We start from the raw sequence: 6,596 nt of genomic DNA on the forward strand, positions 1-6,596 counted from the left end.
CCAATTATTGTAGTTAATGGTCTCAGTGGCCTCACCTTGCCTTAATCTAGGACATAAAGCATGCAGAACTTGTAATTTAATTATCACCTGTTAATATTGGCTCTAAATTCATTTCTCTCCTTTCAGGATGAAACTGCAGTGATGAGCCAATTAAAAATCATTATCTTCCTACTGAAAACACCAGCCTGCTAAACTACACCCACAGTATACAAATCTGCTGAGACTTTCAAGAAGAAACTTACTGCCTCTTACCTTTAGGGAGTGCTGAATTAAATTATTTTTGGCAGCTTATAATTCTAATATTTTGTTTTAATTATTTATTTTTTTGAGATAGGGCCTGTGTTGCGCATGCTAGTCTCAAACTCCTGATCTCATGCAATCCTTCTGCCTCAGGCTCCCAAGTAGCTGGGATTACAGGTGTGCACAAATCTAATTTTGTACATCTCTAGATTATATGAAGATCATATTTTTTAAATTATTACATACCTTAAAAGCCATGAGAGAAGTGGAGAGTTATGTTATTCTACAGTAATAAATGGCAGAAATGAAATCTATGCTCTTACTCATATTTCCATATCATGAGATGTAGCAAAACATCAGAGAATGTGGTACTATAAAAGGGTTGTTAGCTTATAAAATCCCATTGATATGTACTAGAGAAATGTGCAGTTTATTTACAGGAATTTATTAGAAACTTTGTTCTTTGTGTACTTTCCTGACATTGTGTACCATTGTACTGAAATCTAATTTTATAATTGACCCATGGGAATCAAACTCTGGAAAATTGATTGTGCTAACCAAACTCAAAAGAGATTGATTTATAAACTAGTAAATCACTTCTTAATTTACTATGAGAATGCTAATCCAAAAACCTGAAAAATTTATGGTGTGTTTTCGAGTTTCCACTACTCTCAGTTCAGGCACTGTAGTGAATAAAGAGGTGAAAAACACTTAGTCCCCATGCTCAATGAATTTGTAATCTGGTGAGAAGATTTGGACAGCAATACATAGAGTACAAGTAAGACTAATGCGTGAGTAAATTCATGAGTGATATGTTGTGGTTAAATGTGTAGCAGAGGTTTTTGTTTCTGCTAGGCATACTCTTATAGTTAGGAAACCAAATTATAATTCAGTGGATATGTTTTAAGAGATATTTCTTTCAAGCCGTTATTGAATAGTAAATTAACTTTCCTTTTTCTCTGCATGTTTCTGTATCAAGAATCAGGACCAACAACCCATAATTAGGACACCTTTGCTCTTGAATATGCTGTAGACACTACAAAATTTTTAAAACTCTTAACATGTGCAGATACATGAAAAGTTCACTCTTGTTGCCATTATTACAACAGAATCTTTCCTTCTGTACTGTAGATTGATTCTAAAGTTAGTGCGTAAGGTAAAAATCAAATTATATGTAGCCAAAGTGCTCTAAAAATTTCATAAATGGCTTATAGAATACATACTGGTGTTGTAAAACTGTTCAATAATATACAGTTATAATGTTTAGTAAATCATGATGTGTAGTAAAGCATACATAATCCAAACAATTTTAAAGTATTTTAATTGCAGTATTTTAAAGTTGTTTATACAAAGGAATCTTAATAAATTAAATGTATGTGCCATGTATATCCTCTGTCATCATGCCCAAGTTTGTAGTTTTCTTCCATTTAGTAGATTTCCAGTGGGCCACTATCTAACAGTATATATTGGGATACTTATCTGTTAAAATATAAGATAGTGTTGCTTTTGAGGAGCTTTTCTATAGCCAGCCTATTTTAGACTTTTTGCGTGGATTTGTTTTGTGTGCTAGAAGTAAGGAGATGATGAAAGTATGATTTCATGACTCACATAGTTTATTGCCATACAAAGAGAATTTTTTCCTTAGGTTCCTAGTGCTTAAAGAAGGGGAGAATAACGTGAACAGATCTCACGGGGAATATACTCGATAGGTGAGATACGTGAACCACAAAGTGACTAAGTTCCAAAACAATTAAAGTCGTTGCCCAATAGGATGGAGCCGACTTCTGTGGAAAATAGTCTAATTAAAGATTGAGGCGGGTGGGTGGCTCATGCCTGTAATACCAGCACTTTGGGAGGCCTAGGCCGGTGGATCGTGAGGTCAGGAGATCGAGACCATCCTGGCTAACAGAATGAAACCCCGTCTCTACTAAAAATTACAAAAAATTAGCCGAGCCTGGTGGTGGGTGCCTGTAGTCCCAGCTACTCTGGTGGCTGAGGCAGGAGAATGGCGTGAACCCAGGAGGCGGAGCTTGCAGTGAGCCAGGATCGCTCCACTGTATTCCAGCCTGGGCGACAGAGCAAGACTCTGTCTCAAGAAAGAAAAAAAAAGATTGAAGTGTACCTTTTTACAAGCGGTTCCTCTGGAGAAACTGGCTTGACCAATACGGTGGAGATCTATTACCACAGGTAAGGTCCCTCAAGGCTGGAGGTGGTGCCAGTAGTGGCAGGCAAGGCTTCAGAGATTAGCTGGAATGATGTTGCCCTGTGGCAGTGTCACAGCATGTCCTCTTGGTCTTTGGAGAACATGTAGCTTGCCACAGTCTTAGCTCTCAAAGTGTCTGTCAAACTCTTAGATTTACATGTATTTTGAAGTCGAGTAGTTGAGGTCAGCAACTCACATATGGGTTCTGATAAAGTGTGTTGTGACATTCGCAAGGGGAGGGGTACCACTGTCACATTCTCTAGGGGATGGGGGAGAAAACACTCCAGGTTCTTATTATAGCAGAACATATTCACGTAGCAAACTATGTAAGTGTTTGGAATCATTTCACAGCAACATAACAGGATTCTTACTAGTCTCAAACATCCTTCCTAGATTTGGATGTTAGTCATACTTTTCTCTAATTACTATATTCATCCAAATATATATGCAACTGGCTGGCATTGGGTCCATGTTCTGTTTCCGACCATAGATAGCTTACCAACCTACAAGGAAATCAAGCCCCTGACTTGGCTATTATTTGCACTGTACTCCATCAGCTGAGCCTCAGAATGCATCTACCTGAAAAAGTGATAAAATTGTCTCATTTAGCAAGCACACTGAAGCAAGACTAGCATCTAAAAGTGTGTTACTTTGTGATTTGGCTCACTATAATAGTAATTTTGAGGTACTTATTAATGATAGTGTTTATGGTACTAATTGGTGCCTGATCATTTCTACAATAAGGTTGGTATTATTTCCATTTTTAGGAGATCAGAGTTTGCAGGATTTGCAGAAGCCTTGATTTGAAAGCCAGTGGCAGAGCCAGGCCAGAATGATGGTTTTCCCCATCTAAAGTCAGTCAGTGATGTGCTTATCTATGAGATCATGGCCATTATACTAAGTATTGGGAGGACCTGATGAAAGATGCTTTTTAGGATTTGGCATCAAAAATGTAGAGCTCACGCTCTGGAATCCAAGAGTTGTAAGAATTTCGCTGTTCTACTTAAGGGCTGGGTGACTTTCAGCAACTTACTTTAAACTTTTCAAGCCTCAGTTTATCCCCCTCAGGGATTTTCAGATAGTTAGATGAAATAATAGGTAAAGTGCTTAGCACAGAACCTGGTATATGATAAGAGCTTAGTAAATATTATTTGTTTTTTGATCTTAAGAATATTTAGAATTTCAAGTTTTCAGCAGCTTTTATGTACATCTCTTATGTACATGTGTATTGCCAAATGAAAGCCTGTTTATTTTCTTCCTAAAATGACTAGATATAACTCTATAGATGTGCTTATGAGGGCACACATAATCACCACCACTCTCAACACCTATTTTTGGAATCTTAGTTATTCCTTCCATAATATGTTCTTAATCTGCTATAATGTGAGATATATGACTACAGCTGAGAAGTATTAAAAGCAGAACAGGAAACCACAGAAGTTTCTTAAAATAAAAATACAAACTGAGCTCAGAAACATGATGTTTATATACATATCTGAAAAGGAAATGTAGCCAGTGAGCAGAATACACTCAAAGCCAACCACAAATAAGCAGTAAAAAAAAAAAAAAAGAGAGAAATACTGCAGTTTATTTTAAAATTGCACACATCTTGCTTTCATTAGAGTATATAGGAATTTCATTGTAAAATACTTTTAAAAAAATGTAAAGGTATGTGTGTGCTTTGACTGAATAATTCTACTGTGATGTTGATTATACTCTAAAGTATACATGTGAAGCTAGAGTTGAATATGAGGTACTGCCTTGTTCTTCCAAACTGTAATAGCGTGTATGCTATGTGGCCAAACCCTGTCCTCTGCAGAGACCAGCAAGTCAAAGCCATGTTTCTTAGAGCTTGGTTACAGGAGCTCTTGGTAGCACATGTACATATATGTAAAATGTTTATAGATAGCTCTTAACTTTTAAAAAGTAATATACAATAAATTTTATGATCACATTGTAATTGCAAGTGAATTGGCTTTTGTTTTTGAACTGACAAAATTTCCCTTTGAAATTCATTTACTTATGCTTTTTTTAAAAGTGTGTTGATTTTTAAAATCAGCATGAAACTAGTATGAGGATACGGACAAAGTACAATGTTACACTCAGCTGACTGAAGTTTTGGGGACTCTGAACTAAACAGAAGTGGATAGTTGACATTTTAATTTAAAATATTACCTGTTTGGCATACCTAATTTTTACTTGAGAGAAAAAAACATTAATGTCTATTTTATTTGTCAAATCTCTATAAAACCCTTTAATTACTACATTTTTTAGTAGCAGTGATTTGCTGACATTTGTGCAACCCCTATGTTGTGATCCATATACTTCTCAGTGACTGAAGTCTTTTCTTTAAAATTAGTCCTGCTATATGTTTATATAAATCTTTGGGAAAGGGGTTTATTTTCAAAATGCTGTTTGACTCTCTTGTGAGATTGAATGTCTGTGATCAAAGTACTGAAAAATTTAAAATACATAATTATGAAGTAACTCCTCACATCTGAAGAAATGTGCCAGAGATTCCAGCGTGTTTCTTCAATAAGAGCGCTAATTTTATCTCAGAGATGGTACTAAGACATGGTGATGGGAGAGATAGATGTTAGAAAGACACCTCTCTGAGGAAGTGACCTTTACATTGAAATTCTGAAGAAAGTAGGGCAGGTAAGCTCTAAGCAGAAGGAAAATTTGTAAAGACCTAGGGCAGAAAGGAGTTTGGTCTATTAGACAAACTCAGAGTAAGCCTGTGCAGTAGGAGCTTAGTGAAGGAAGGGAAGAGAAGTGAGAGAGAAGTTTGGAAAAGTAGGAATGAATCAGTGGGGCAGTCTTTCTCCCAGACACTGTCACTTTATCATAAATTAATTTAGTGAAACTACAGTAGAGCTAAAACTGTTACTTTACCTTGAATATAGAGGGAAAAAATGCTGAGAACATTTGAGTAATGTAAAAAAAAAAAATAACAGAAAGAAACCTCATGAAATTGCTAGACTTCTCTATTGGAAATTTTAAAAAATCGTTTTGTTGAAATTGCTGTACTCTTGTGGTAGTGGCTAAGTCTCAGGAGATCTGATGGTTTTATAAGGAGTTTCCCTTTTTGCTTGGCCATCATTCTCTTTTTGCCTGCTGCCGTGTAAGATGTGCCTTTCGCCTTCCACCATGATTGTGAGGCCTTCTCAGCCACGTGGAACTGTGAGTCCATTAAACCTCTTTCCTTTATAAATTACTGGTAATTTGTAAAGGAAATTTCATTAGCAGCATGAAAACAGACTAATACACCCCTTCCCTCTTATGCTCAGCCCTTTCCCATTTCTTCTTTATTAAAAAAAAATTATTTTTCTAGAGACAGGGTCTTGCTCTGTCACCCAGGCTGGAGGGCAGTAGCACAGTCCTAGCTCACTGCAGCCTGGAGCTCTAGGGCTCAAGCAATTTTTCTGAGCAACTAGGACTACAGGCACATGCCATGACTACAGGTGCATGCCACTATGCCCAGGTGATTTTTAAATTTTTTTTAGAGACTGGGTTTTGCTATGTTGCTCAGGCTGGTCTTGAAATCTTTGACTCACGTGATCCTCCCGCCTCCACCTCCCAGTGCTGGGATTACAGGCATGAGCCACCCGTGCCCAGCCTCACTTTCTTCTTTAGCAGGTGTCCCTGCCCTATGCCTTCTGCTCATAATTAATGTATACGTCCTACAGTCAGATGAAATCTTCCTGAGAATTGGTTTCCCTGACCTTAATCTTCTGTGGTCCTGTTTTTACTTTTCGTGTTCTGTGCCCAGCTCTGTTGGAATGCTTATGCACCTACTATCAGTGACTTTGGTTGGGCAGGGAGGGTTTCTAAGTCCATATGCTCCCCCTTGATTTAGAATTGGATTCTCTAGGCTGGGTGGCTCAAACCTGTAATCCCAGCACTTTGGGAGGCCGAGACGGGCGGATCATGAGGTCAGGAGATCGAGACCATCCTGGCCTACAGGATGTCTCTACTAAAAAATACAAAAAACTAGCCGGGCGAGGTGGCTGGCGCCTGTAGTCCCAGCTACTCGGGAGGCTGAGGCAGGAGAATGGCGTAAACTCAGCTTGCAGTAAGCTGAGATCCGGTCAGTGCACTCCAACCTGGGCGACAGAGCGAGACTCCATCTCAAAAAAAAAAAAAAAAAAAA

Source organism: Rhinopithecus bieti, unplaced genomic scaffold, assembly GCF_001698545.2.
Source record: "Rhinopithecus bieti isolate Rb0 unplaced genomic scaffold, ASM169854v2 scaffold_23460, whole genome shotgun sequence".
NCBI lineage: Eukaryota > Metazoa > Chordata > Mammalia > Primates > Cercopithecidae > Rhinopithecus > Rhinopithecus bieti.